The sequence below is a fragment of the Helianthus annuus genome, chromosome 16 (genome assembly GCF_002127325.2).
Source record: "Helianthus annuus cultivar XRQ/B chromosome 16, HanXRQr2.0-SUNRISE, whole genome shotgun sequence".
Lineage (NCBI taxonomy): Eukaryota > Viridiplantae > Streptophyta > Magnoliopsida > Asterales > Asteraceae > Helianthus > Helianthus annuus.
The window spans coordinates 100564327-100579073 of NC_035448.2; the positions used below are offsets into that span (position 1 = coordinate 100564327).

Here is a 14747-nt window from a genome sequence, read left to right on the forward strand (position 1 = left end):
CGATAATTTAGTTGTTATGGAATTTCTCTTGACAATCTGTTTCGCTCAGTGCCATGCCCCGATGTTTCCGTCATTGTTTGGGGTGTGACACCAAGAATAACTGCAATATTTTATAATTTCAGCTTGACTATATCTAACTGCAATATCCATTTATTGCAACATTGTAACACCCCAAAAACGTAAACCCGTATATTATAAAGTTCAAGGAATTAATAAACAAGAAATTACCAATTAAGAACTTAACCTAGTTAAGTTCTAGTCTAGAAATAACTCATATTATGGTTAAAATACTTGAAACTAGAGAAAATGGTAGTCAAGGGACTAAACTTGTCAAAAATGAAACTCTTATTACTAATAGTAACAAAATCAAAACCAAACACACCAAAAATTGGTGGTCTGGTCGACAGAAGCAGAGAAAAGGGGCGAACCCCATATCCAAAACCCTAACATCACCATTTCTTGCAAATTGAAGGCTCAAATCCTAACCAAAACAAAATCCGAGCTTAGAATCGTGTTCCTCATCGCGAGAGGGTCTAGAGGTATGTAAAATTTTGTGAGAATTCACTACTTGAAATTCTCATGAATCTAGCAAAATCTGAAATTTATTTGATGCATGATAGTAATTAGTTAGATTAAAGATGAAATAGTGTCTAGGGTTAAAACCTAGACAACTATAGGTGAAATCATGCCCTAATTCAAGAAAATTCCATGAATCCATAAATGTTAAGTTATGGGTTTTGTATGTTGATGATGAATATTAGGATTTTGAGTGTAATCCTAGTATAAATTTCATTATAAGAAGTAATTTCAGTGATATTGATACTAATTGTATGCAAAATTGCTATTATAGTGAAATTTGATGGCAGATCTTAAAGTCACGAACTTGTTTATGAAGGTGGAAAAATCTGACCCGCTAGGTGTTTGTAGAAATGCCTAAGTGAGGACTTAAATGTTAAAATTTGGATAAAAACGCAGATTTGATAATGGTCCATAATGATGTGATTATGGTCATGAAAAGAGTTCTAAACATGTTGTGAAAACTGAATTTTCTAGGCAAAGAGTCCGGTTCCTCTAGCGGACAAGCCGAGGGGAAATCACGAGGAAAAGGCGCGCTCTAAAGGTACGAAATTTATCGTTTCGTTACATTATACCTTATTGTTAGTTTTATGTAGTCAATTTTGAAACACGACGACCAAGATTTACCAATACGTCACGAATATGATTAGTGCCTTAAACAAGTAAATGGGTCAAAACCAGTGAAAATGCATGAAATCTTACATATCCGAAATGGTGTGTAAGTTTAACACCCAAACGGGTCAAACAAGTTATGGTAATAAGCATGAAGCATGACCTTATTACACAATGCGTGAATTACATGATAAGTATGCCGTGTAACGAACACCATACCCAAATTAAGAAATCTTGTTCTTAATATAGGAGCTAAGGTGTATATCCGATGCATGAAAATAGTATAAACAACCAAATATTATGTCTTGTAATCTAGGGTGTAAGTTGATTTCGTAAGCATGCCCGCTCAAGAATAGTTGAGTAATGTTATAAACCAAAACAAGTATGAAGTACTAGCCCAGCCGCGCATCAATTTATGCGAATTTGTGTTGTTTCGACTCATAGCGAATCAGCAAGAAAACTGCATTTTAAACAAGGAAGAGATGTGCAGAGTCTACCGTAAATTACGGTAGTACCGTAATTTACGGTGGCCTGAAATTATTTACGGTGAGTCTCTACTGTGTTACGGTAGATCCCAAATGACCAGAAGCCACCGTAATTTACGGTGACACCGTAAATTACGGTGGAGCCCTGTTTGACAAAAGTTGTTTTGATCATTTTCTCGAATCCGTGTTCGGACCTGATTCGAATACGTAATTACCAAGAGTGTTAGTACTAATGCTTGTTTTAAATGTTAGTTCTCAGGTACCAAGAAAAAGGATGAAGATCAAGCAAATGAATCGAACCGAACACACACATTTTTAGAACGCTTCCGCATCCAAACTTTGTGTTAGAAACTATGTAAATTAATGGTAGTTACTGTCTTGTATGTGGTTTGTAACAACAATACACGAAGGTTGTGTTAATTTTGGGTTAAACTATGAAAGTTTTTGTAAAGTCGTCATTTTGGCGTTAAATGCAAGGTTTTTAGGTTATTAAATTTAGTAAAATAAGCTGGGTCTTACAAGTTGGTAATCAGAGCTTAAGGTTGCCAATAAGTGTTCGGTTCAAGCTTGATCAACATCCGGTAAGAGTTATTGCTTAAGTAGAATTTAGAAGTATAGAAATAATTCACAAACGAATATACATGGAAAAGAGTGTGTAAGCACACTCAAACACGAGAAAAGCATGAAACAAGAATAATAGAATCAAGAGTGTGTAAGCACACTCAAACACGAGAAAAGCATGAAACAAGAATAATAGAATCAAGAGTGTGTAAGCACACTCAAACACGAGAAAAGCATGAAACAAGAATAATAGAATCAAGAGTGTGTAAGCACACTCAAACACGAGAAAAGCATGAGACAAGAATGATTGAGTCAAGTTGCGAACTTGATCAAATCAAAACAAGTAAAACATGTATTACAAATGAAATGTTTAACGATATATGTAAACATTTCAGTATCAAAGATGGCAAGCGGAGGTGACGGAGATGCGGTGCCAAGAGTCACCGAACAGATGAGAATAGTGATTGCCGAAGAAGTTGGAAAGGCGATCGAAAACAGCTTGTCGAATTTCATTGATAAAATCCAAAATACGGTTTTATCAGTGGTAGAAGAAAGAATCAAGAAGCTGGAAGATAATTCAAATCTAGCAAAGGAAAAATCCGGGGAACGAAAACCTTGTTCATACAAGGAATTCATAGCTTGTAAACCGCCTATCTATAATGGGGAAGTTGATCCAATCGTGTGTCAGCGATGGATAGGCGATATCGAGGGAGTGTTCGAGAGAACACATTGTGATGAAAATGACTACGTAGCTTATGGTACGGGTCAATTAAGAGGTCAAGCGAAGGATTGGTGGGATAACAAGAAGAAAGAGATTGGAAACGAAGCGGCTAAGGCCATGACGTGGGAGGAGTTTAAGACGCCGTTCCTTAAACACCATAGCCCCAAAGCGGTTATAAACAAGACTAAGGAAGAGTTCATGCAACTCAGACACAAGGGTGAATCCATAGACAAGATCACGGGGGTGTTTATGGACAAAATGAAGTTCTGTGATGATCTGATCACGAACGAAGAACAGAAAGTCTATTACTACCATAACATGCTGAGCGCTGAATATAGGGAGTTCATAACCCCTTCAAAGTATGAGACCCTTACCGAGATTGTCAATGCTGCTCGGGAAAGGGAGATTGAGTTGAAGAAGAGTATAGAGCGGGGTGAACGAAGGGCACAGGATATAAATCCAAGCCCTACCAAGAAGGCAAGAACGAATGAAACATCAAAGAAATCAGACGCAAAGAGCGGTACGCCAAGTTGCAAAATCTGCGGCAAGAATCACAAAGGTGAATGTCGCTTCAAGGATAAGCCATGTCCTATATGTCGAAAAACGGGACATATGGCTATATCATGCCCGGAAAAAGTGACCGTTTGTTATAACTGTTACCGAACGGGTCACAAAAGATCAGAGTGCCCAGAATTGGCGGGAAAGAATGAAGGGCAAGATTCAAAAGGTGAAGCCGCAAAAGCCAAAGCAAGATCCTTTCAATTGACCGCTGCTGAAGCAAAGGTCGAACCTGACGTGGTCTCAGGTATATTCACTATAAATTCAATTCCCGCACGTGTGTTATTTGATACTGGTGCGAATAAATCCTTTGTTTCATATGGGTTTATTCGACACCCCTCATTTGTTCTAACAAAATTGCCTATGCCTTTAGAGGTAGAGATAGGTAATAATAAAAGCTTTATTGTCTGTGATGTATGTAAAAACTACACGATGAATATTGATGACGAGGAATATGCAATAGACTTGATCCCGATGTCGATGGGAGAATTCCAAGTGGTAGTGGGAATGGATTGGCTATCCCGTTACCACGCAAAAGTGGTTTGTTTCCGAAAGGAAATAAAACTAACTTCTCCTAGCGGAAAGCAAGTTACAATATATGGAGAAAAGGGAGGTAACCCGGTGATATGCTCAATGCTAGAAGCTCGCAAACTCATGAAACATGGATGCAAGGCCTTTATGGTATATGCGAGCGAAACGGAAAAGGAACTCCTCAAAATTGGGGATGTACCAGTCGTGCGAGATTATGAAGACGTGTTTCCGGAAGAACTACCGGGGATACCGCCAGAACGGGAGGTAGAGTTCGGAATCGAGTTGATTCCGGGCGCGAAACCCGTGGCCAAGGCGCCATACCGACTTGCACCGTCGGAGTTACAAGAATTGATGTCTCAAATTCAGGAATTTCTTGACAAGGGATTTATCCGACCGAGTGTGTCTCCGTGGGGCGCACCAGTCTTATTCGTGAAAAAGAAAGATGGCAGTATGCGCATGTGTATCGATTACCGGGAGTTAAACAAACTCACGGTGAAGAATCGATACCCACTTCCAAGAATCGACGATTTATTCGACCAACTGCAAGGAGCAAGTTGGTTTTCCAAAATTGATCTCTGATCCGGTTATCACCAATTGAAAGTCAAGGAGGAGGACGTACCCAAAACGGCTTTCCGTACGAGGTACGGGCATTATGAATTCCTCGTAATGCCTTTCGGATTGACCAATGCGCCCGCGGCTTTCATGGACCTCATGAACCGGGTTTGCAAACCCATGCTAGATAAGTCGGTAATTGTATTTATCGACGACATTCTGGTATATTCAAAGAGTGAAGCCGAGCACGTGTGTCATTTGCGGGAGATATTAGACACACTTAGATGAGAGAAGCTGTATGCAAAATTCACGAAGTGTGCTTTCTGGTTACGGGAAGTACAGTTTCTTGGGCATCTTATTAGTGCTGATGGAGTACTAGTAGATCCGTCAAAGATAGAAGCTGTGACAAAATGGAGCCCTCCAAGAAATCCCTCGGAAATCCGAAGCTTTTTAGGGCTTGCGGGATATTATCGGAGATTCATACAGGATTTCTCCAAAATTGCCTTACCCTTGACCAAATTAACTCGTAAGGAGGAAAAGTTTGTGTGGGGCATTAAGCAAGAGGAAGCTTTCCAAACACTCAAGGAAAAGTTGACCCACGCTCCGGTACTGACCTTACCGGAAGGGACTGAAGACATGGTGGTTTACTCGGACGCTTCTCAATTGGGGCTCGGATGCGTGTTAATGCAACGAGGCAAGGTTATCGCCTATGCCTCGAGGCAATTGAAGATTCATGAAAATAAATATCCGGTTCACGACTTAGAATTGGCGGCGGTGGTGTTTGCCTTAAAGATATGGAGACATTACTTGTACGGAGTAAAGTTTACAATCTTTACCGACCATAAAAGCTTGAAATATTTCTTCGACCAGAAGGAATTAAACATGCGGCAAAGGCGGTGGTTAGAAACCGTCAAGGACTATGACTGCGAAATACATTACCACCCCGGTAAGGCCAATGTAGTTGCCGATGCGCTGAGTCGCAAAACAGATTATGCCCCGATACGGGTACGATCAATGCAACTGGTTGTGACTTCAAGTTTACTAGAACGAATTCGAGAAGCACAAGATGAAGCTGTAAAGGCGGAAAACTGGAAAAAGGAAAGAATTATTGGTCAAGTTAAAGACCTTGAAGTGGGCAGTCACGGCCTAAGAACTCGTTTTAATAGAATCTGGGTCCCCAACACATGTGGTGTTAAGAAGCTTCTCCTTGATGAAGCTCATAAATCCCGTTATTCCATTCACCCGGGGGCGACCAAAATGTATCATGACTTGAAGCAAAACTATTGGTGGCCCGGAATGAAGCGAGACACTGTGAAATATGTGGAAAAATGCTTGACATGCCTACAAGTCAAAGCGGAACACCAAAAGCCGTATGGTAAGCTCCAACCGTTAGAAATTCCGGTTTGGAAATGGGAGCAAATCACGATGGACCTATTGACTAAACTACCTAAAACAAGTCGTGGTTTTGACGCTATTTGGGTGGTCGTGGATAGGTTAACTAAAAGCGCCCACTTTATTCCGATTCGTGAAACCTATACATCTGAGAAAATGTCGGAGGTATACACCAATGAAATCATAGCAAGGCATGGGGTACCGATATCCATTGTATCAGACAGAGATACTCGGTTTACCTCGAAATTCTGGCGTGAATTCCAAGAACAGATGGGAACCAAATTGTTCCTTAGCACTGCTTACCATCCACAAACGGATGGGCAGAGAGAAAGAACAATACAAACATTGGGTGATATGCTACGGGCTTGCATTATTGACTTTGGGGGTAGTTGGGATGTCCATTTACCCTTGGTCGAATTCGCGTATAATAATAGCTATCACGCGAGCATTAAAATGGCCCCGTATGAGCTATTATATGGCAGAAAGTGTCGGACTCCGGTATGTTGGGGAGAGGTGGGCCCGCGAGGGCTAGCACCAACTGACGTAATCCGAGCTACAAATGCGAAAATTGACATAGTTCGGACACATTTAAAGGCGGCTCAAGACCGACAAAAGGCATACGCAGACAAAAGAAATAGGCCAATCGAGTTCCAAGTTGGCGAAATGGTCATGCTAAAGGTTTCCCCATGGAAGGGTATTATTAGATTCCGAAAAAGGGGAAAGTTAAGCCCGAGATTCATTGGGCCATTTAGAATCATTGAACGAGTTGGTAAGGTAGCTTATCGACTTGAATTACCCGAAGAATTGAGTGGGATTCATAACACATTTCACGTATCACATCTCCGGAAATGTTTGGCCGACGAGACCACTCATGTCCACTACGATGATATCGAGGTGGATAACAGTCTCAACTATGCAGTGAAACCGATTGTGATTTTAGATCGTAAAGAGAAAAGCTTGAGGAACAAAGTGATAAATCAAGTCAAGGTTAAGTGGGACCACAGAAAAGGGTCAGACACTACTTGGGAATCCGAAGAGGAGATGCGGCGTCTCTACCCTACATTATTTGGTACGTAATTCGGTTTCGGGGACGAAACCCCTTTTAAGGGGGGGTGGACTTGTAACACCCCAAAAACGTAAACCCGTATATTATAAAGTTCAAGGAATTAATAAACAAGAAATTACCAATTAAGAACTTAACCTAGTTAAGTTCTAGTCTAGAAATAACTCATATTATGGTTAAAATACTTGAAACTGGAGAAAATGGTAGTCAAGGGACTAAACTTGTCAAAAATGAAACTCTTATTACTAATAGTAACAAAATCAAAACCAAACACACCAAAAATTGGTGGTCTGGTCGACAGAAGCAGAGAAAAGGGGCGAACCCCATATCCAAAACCCTAACATCACCATTTCTTGCAAATTGAAGGCTCAAATCCTAACCAAAACAAAATCCGAGCTTAGAATCGTGTTCCTCATCGCGAGAGGGTCTAGAGGTATGTAAAATTTTGTGAGAATTCACTACTTGAAATTCTCATGAATCTAGCAAAATCTGAAATTTATTTGATGCATGATAGTAATTAGTTAGATTAAAGATGAAATAGTGTCTAGGGTTAAAACCTAGACAACTATAGGTGAAATCATGCCCTAATTCAAGAAAATTCCATGAATCCATAAATGTTAAGTTATGGGTTTTGTATGTTGATGATGAATATTAGGATTTTGAGTGTAATCCTAGTATAAATTTCATTATAAGAAGTAATTTCAGTGATATTGATACTAATTGTATGCAAAATTGCTATTATAGTGAAATTTGATGGCAGATCTTAAAGTCACGAACTTGTTTATGAAGGTGGAAAAATCTGACCCGCTAGGTGTTTGTAGAAATGCCTAAGTGAGGACTTAAATGTTAAAATTTGGATAAAAACGCAGATTTGATAATGGTCCATAATGATGTGATTATGGTCATGAAAAGAGTTCTAAACATGTTGTGAAAACTGAATTTTCTAGGCAAAGAGTCCGGTTCCTCTAGCGGACAAGCCGAGGGGAAATCACGAGGAAAAGGCGCGCTCTAAAGGTACGAAATTTATCGTTTCGTTACATTATACCTTATTGTTAGTTTTATGTAGTCAATTTTGAAACACGACGACCAAGATTTACCAATACGTCACGAATATGATTAGTGCCTTAAACAAGTAAATGGGTCAAAACCAGTGAAAATGCATGAAATCTTACATATCCGAAATGGTGTGTAAGTTTAACACCCAAACGGGTCAAACAAGTTATGGTAATAAGCATGAAGCATGACCTTATTACACAATGCGTGAATTACATGATAAGTATGCCGTGTAACGAACACCATACCCAAATTAAGAAATCTTGTTCTTAATATAGGAGCTAAGGTGTATATCCGATGCATGAAAATAGTATAAACAACCAAATATTATGTCTTGTAATCTAGGGTGTAAGTTGATTTCGTAAGCATGCCCGCTCAAGAATAGTTGAGTAATGTTATAAACCAAAACAAGTATGAAGTACTAGCCCAGCCGCGCATCAATTTATGCGAATTTGTGTTGTTTCGACTCATAGCGAATCAGCAAGAAAACTGCATTTTAAACAAGGAAGAGATGTGCAGAGTCTACCGTAAATTACGGTAGTACCGTAATTTACGGTGGCCTGAAATTATTTACGGTGAGTCTCTACTGTGTTACGGTAGATCCCAAATGACCAGAAGCCACCGTAATTTACGGTGACACCGTAAATTACGGTGGAGCCCTGTTTGACAAAAGTTGTTTTGATCATTTTCTCGAATCCGTGTTCGGACCTGATTCGAATACGTAATTACCAAGAGTGTTAGTACTAATGCTTGTTTTAAATGTTAGTTCTCAGGTACCAAGAAAAAGGATGAAGATCAAGCAAATGAATCGAACCGAACACACACATTTTTAGAACGCTTCCGCATCCAAACTTTGTGTTAGAAACTATGTAAATTAATGGTAGTTACTGTCTTGTATGTGGTTTGTAACAAAAATACACGAAGGTTGTGTTAATTTTGGGTTAAACTATGAAAGTTTTTGTAAAGTCGTCATTTTGGCGTTAAATGCAAGGTTTTTAGGTTATTAAATTTAGTAAAATAAGCTGGGTCTTACAAACATTAGGATATTAACTTATATAAGTTCAGTTGACTTGTAAATTTATGATACCAGCTTTATTTTGAACTTTATTAATATGGTCAATAAATGCATTATATTAACACAAAAAATAAAGTTCAAATATAAAATAAACTTTATTAATACGTCTAGATCAAACATAACAACTGAAAATGAAAAAAAAACATAAAAATACTTGATATATTTCATATAGGCTGCATGAATATGTTCCGCTTCTGAATTGACACTCGAGGTATTTTTAATCCGATTTTCTGGTTTGTGCTTGAATCGGCAGTATCTTCTAATTCCTCTTCTTTGTCATTGTCCTCGGAATCGTCTAAATTAATAACCTCACTCCATTTCCATTAACAGAGTCTCTTGGATCTCTCCCTTTGAGTCTCAAACTTCTAATCCTTAAAAAGGACAAAAATTGAATACAAAAGTTAGAAAAGATTAAATAAACCTTAAAATTACCTCTTCACTAAATTCACATTGAAGATTAGACTTTTATGGACTAAACATTGTACCATAAGAAATAATATCAACACTTTTATCACCATCATCTTGCAATAAAACACACATATAATAACATAACAAACATGTTAATATGAAAGATATACGCAAAAATAATACTTAAAAACCAGCAAAATCAATACCTTAGAAGTTTGTTTGACAACTGGGTTGTTTAAATTGGCATGTTCATCTTGCAACTGAATTTGAAAAATCAAATAAGTTAACATTCACATAAAAGTAAATAAAAGAAAACAATTATTCACTTGCAACTGAATTTGAAAAATCAAACAAGTTAACATTCACATAAAAGTAAATAAAAGAAAACAATTATTCACTGCTACGATATAACAGAACTGACCTTAGAATTTTCAATCTCGCATGCTTGGTTTTTCGCAACAATTGAATTCAGAAGTGAATCCATTTTTTAACTTTGTTTAGCAATAGATATAGGGGTGTCCTGCTATGTATTTATAGTAGTAGCTATAAAAGTGTATTAGGGTTTAATTTTAGATTTGGCACCCTTTTATTTAGGAAGTTTGTTTTGGTTAGTTTTAAGTTTTTATAAGATATATCTAAGTATAGATATTAGTCAGTTTTAATAAAATAAAATGTGACACACAATATCTTCATTTTATGTTACGGTACTTTTAATGCTTTTTGTTTGAATAGATGGAGCCATCTTTGTAGATTAGGCGCATTAGATCATAAGTATTAATTACTTGTACATTAAAGCATTATGGACTTGTGTCTTTTAATCTGTGCGTTGATATTGGACAAGACAGCTACCGAAACGTTGACAAAAATGTGTAGGCCGTCATGCTATCTTTGGATTTTTTTTTTTTTTTTTTTTGTGAACAGTATAGTTTATAAGATATGTCAAGAACACGTAAAACAATTACAAGTTTGTTGCGGAGGGGTGAATTGTAACTAATTATTTATAATTTTGTTAAAACCTCAAGGATTTAAGTGTAATAAGTTTAGGGGCTAAAAAATAAATAGTGTTTAAAGGACCAAACTACCCTTATTTTAGGGGTCTTTCTATAAATAAAGGGGGGAGGGGGATTTCTTATTTTTTTTGGTATCTTAAAATACCACTCCCTCATTCATTATAATATAGTATAGATAAAAGTTAATAAGTTATTTTTGTAGTGTTTGGATTAACTTATTTAAGAAGGTTTTGTATTTTAAAAAGTTATTTTTGAGTCTAACTTCTCACTTATGACTTATATAAGTTAATAAGTCCTTATTGAGAAGGAATCCCAAACACCCCCTTATTGGCATAGACTACTCTTTTCATCTATGCATTTTAGTATATTCTATATACATTTTGTTATTTTATTTATGTACATTGTGGTTATTTGGTATATTTTTATAGTGATAATGTTAAATTTAGTTGATTAGTCCTTACTAGATAGATACCCATCAGGTTTTGGTTAGGTATGCCTCACGGGTAATATTTTTTTTAATTTAATGAGTTTATTTGAAACCCGCGGGCAATTACCCAATAGAAACTCCACGGGTTTTGGGATGGGTTTGGGACAAGCTTATCTCTTTGGGTTTGGGGTTGGATTGCCTAAACCTGTCTGAAACCCGACCCGTTGCCATCCCTAATTCTTACTTATTACACTATTTGTTGGTGATTTTACTTTAATTATAATATAGAATATGTATTGATGATCACACTACATATGTATTCTTAATATAGCGTATGTATTGATAATAACACGACATGTTTTGCTGAATACTTTGGTGTATTCGTTAATTCAGGGCCAGCCCGTATGGGGTGAGGGGTGAACGACGGCACAAGGCCCAAATTCTCCTAGGGTCCAAATCTTTTTAGTTTTGTATAGAATTCGCATTGTATAAGATAGAATATATATATGCACTGAATATATATAAGATAGAATATATATGCACTGAATCGAGAGATAACACAAATGAGCTCTTGTACTAGTGGTTACTGTCTTGCTTAAACAACAAGGAGACATGGGTTCTAATCCTTGCGTCTCCAAATTCTTTATTTTAGCTTATTTTTTTGTTTTTTAGTGACATTTAAATAACTATTTAAATTACATCAACATAAATTTTAGAGATTGATAAGTTTATATTAAATTGAGATTTTCGAATTGGACCCAATTTTTTTTATCTCGCATAGGGCTAAATTTGTTTTTAGGGAATATTACACTTTTCGTCCTTTATGTTTGTGTCGGATTGCAATGGATAGCCTTTAACTTCAATAATTACAGTCACAATCCTTTATTTGTAAAACTCGTTACACCTTAGGTCCTTTGACCCTAACCTAGTTAAATTTTTTAGTTAAATATATGATGTGCTTTGCACATGAGGGTAGATTGGTAATTCTCCCTATTTGTTTACAAAATTATAAAACCTTATCTCTTCTTCCGCTTTCTCCCCCAATCTCTGTCTCTCTCCCTCTACATATTTGTGATTTGGTGTTAGGGTCAAATTTGGTATCTGACGATCTGAGATTCGGTAGTGGGTCAGATGTGGCCGGACTTGTGGTTAGACAACGGCGGTGGTGATTTCCCCTAAATGGCTCAGACTGTCGTGCTCGTTAGGGTTTATCTTTCTCCCAAATTACACCTATTCAATAAAGACAACAATGGTAGAAGTAGGTGGGTTTAAGTTTCAGACATACACCACCATGACAAAAGAGAGATGGTGGTAATGATTGTTGGGGGTGGTTTGGAATCGGAGGTTTTTTACGCAATAATGATGGCGATGGTTTAAAATTGGAGGTGATTAGCTTATTTAATAGTGATTCACAGACTGAATTTTGTTTTTTAAGTAGATTGAATTTCGTAATTAATTTTTTTTTGTTTAAGTCAATTAAGTTTTTTGTAGTTTAAGTCGAGATCAGTTTTTTTTTAGTTTCAGTCGACCAAATTTTGTAGTTCCTAATGATTGAATCTTGTTGTTTAAGTGGATTGATTTTTTTTGTAGTTTATGTCGGTTGAATCTTGTTATTTAAGTCGATTAGAGGGTTGGGTTGCTACACAAGTGGTGGGTGGTGATGGTGGCTGGTGGTTGTTATTTAAGTCGATTAGTGTTAAAAAATATAAACCAAGTTCCAATTTAATTTTCTTTATTATTAATTCTTTGTTTGATTGTTGTGGTTGTTTTATATTTGGTAATGTGCTGGGCTGCGGATACATGTTTGGGCTTGTCAAGATTCTTCTACATGTGCTGGGCTGGTACATACATGTTTGGGCTTCGACTGGACATCAGTTGCTGTTTGGGCTTGGAAGTGGGCCTCTTGTGGACACTAGCAGACATCAAGTGGGGCTGATAAAAGAACGCCTGTGTTGACATCAGAAGTAGTTGCACGCACCTAATTTTCTTCTCTCTTAGGGTTTGCTAGGTCTTGTTGTTCTAGTGATCTTGTGTTAAGATCATCGTTTGTAGTATAGATCAGAGTGTGCAGGTCATCGTGTTGATGATCTGTGTGTGAGTTGAGAAGTTATTTTTCGTGTATCTCTTCAGTACATTTCTTGTTCTTTGTATTGAAGTTGTAGAGAGAAATATAAAGTTACTGGTTATGAATTCATGTTCTTTTGACATGGTATCAGAGCCATAAGAGTGCTCGTGGGGTTATTTATTGAAGATCTAGGTTCTTTTCTGGTCTTCGTTCACTGTGTCGTTGAAGATCTGTTGGAGATCTAGGGTTTCTCTGGTCTTCTTTCCGCTGGGTTCTTTGTAGATCTGTTTCAAATCTATTTTAGTTGTGTAGATTTGAATCAACACCGACGCTATCCGCAACATCGATCAACGATACACGCCCTAATTTCTTAATATCTCAATACAATCTCTTTTCGTAATTGTTCCGGAGTGATGTATTCTTTGCCGGAAACGGTGTGAAGAAGAACCCGTAAACGTCTGCCACCGGTGGTCAACGCATGGCCGGTTTTCAGTGGGCTTTTCCGGTTCTTGAAAGGCCCAATTGTTATGCTGAGACAAGAGTACCCTAAATTGGGGAGTGTGTTTACACTTAATCTGTTGAACAAGAACATTACGTTCTTGATTGGGCCGGAGGTTTCAGCCCATTTCTTTAAGGCTTCTGAATCGGATCTGAGTCAGCAGTAGGTGTATCAATTTAATGTGCCTACTTTTAGGCCTGGGGTTGTGTTTGATGTGGATTATTCGGTTAGGCAGGAGCTGTTTAGGTTTTTTACTGAGGCTCTTGGGTTAATAAGCTTAAAGGGCATGTGGATCTGATGGTGTTTGGAGCTCAGGAATATTTCTCCAAATGGGGTGACAGTGGTGAAATGGATCTAAACAAGAACTAGAAAGGTTAATCATTCTTACAGCCAGTAGATGTCTACTGGGCGAAGAAGTCCGCAACAAGCTGTTTGATGACGTGTCAGCTCTCTTCCATGATCTTGATAACGGCATGTAACCCGTCAGTCCGCAACAAGCTGTTTGATGTGGAGATGCTGCAGCTTTTGGACCAATTCGATGACGTTTCGTTCGGATAATCGGATGCTTGATTTGGCATGTTGAGCGGATTTGATTGGCGTTGAAGTTCGAGGAGTTTTTTTCTGATCTGATCTTTGTAACCCTTAAAGGTTACAGGATTGATCTTGCTTGGAGCCTACTCTGTGAGTTTGTTCCGATCTGTTTTCTCCTTTATTTTTGTATTGTTATTGGTGTAGTTGTTGATGCCGGGGTAGTGAGGACCGGTTATTGATATTGGGGATACAGAGAGGGTTCACTCTGTGAGTCTGTGCTTGTTTGAGTATTGATTGTCTTCTGGCGGTTTTGTAACTGTTACTTCAAGAAGCATAGCCAATCTGTTTGTTTTATTCAGGATGTTTGTGGTGAAGGTTTCCTGTCATCAATCTTCTCATAACCTGTTTTACATGTAGTTTTTTTGTAAATGACGGTTTTTAGTTGAAAGTTTCTTCTTGAACCATCTTTCTTAAAAAAATTGTAAAATAAATGTCATGTAATTTGGTTTTGATGGTCATTGTGGATATCCTGTTGGATCTTTTGCATGTTTAGGTTTAAGGTTGTTTTTTCTTGACTTTTGTGCTGTAATGTCTATGCTCTTGTTTCTTGGATAGTTGAACCGTGGTG

The 14747-nt window shown here is 37.6% G+C and overlaps 1 long non-coding RNA gene across 3 annotated transcripts; it reads left to right on the forward strand.

The window, feature by feature from the left end:
• The first annotated feature begins 335 nt into the window (after nucleotides 1–335).
• Nucleotides 336–8934, forward strand: LOC110916357. 3 transcript variants are annotated; one of them, XR_002579669.2, is made up of 4 exons: nucleotides 336–539; nucleotides 1054–1120; nucleotides 7999–8065; nucleotides 8871–8934. It is a non-coding gene; the product is annotated as an uncharacterized LOC110916357 (long non-coding RNA). The 3 variants fall into 3 exon arrangements; XR_002579670.2 differs by lacking the exons at nucleotides 7999–8065; nucleotides 8871–8934 and adding an exon at nucleotides 1926–1989 and having other exon boundaries at nucleotides 347–539; XR_002579671.2 differs by lacking the exons at nucleotides 336–539; nucleotides 1054–1120 and adding an exon at nucleotides 7292–7484.
• Nucleotides 8935–14747: the final 5813 nt, after the last annotated feature.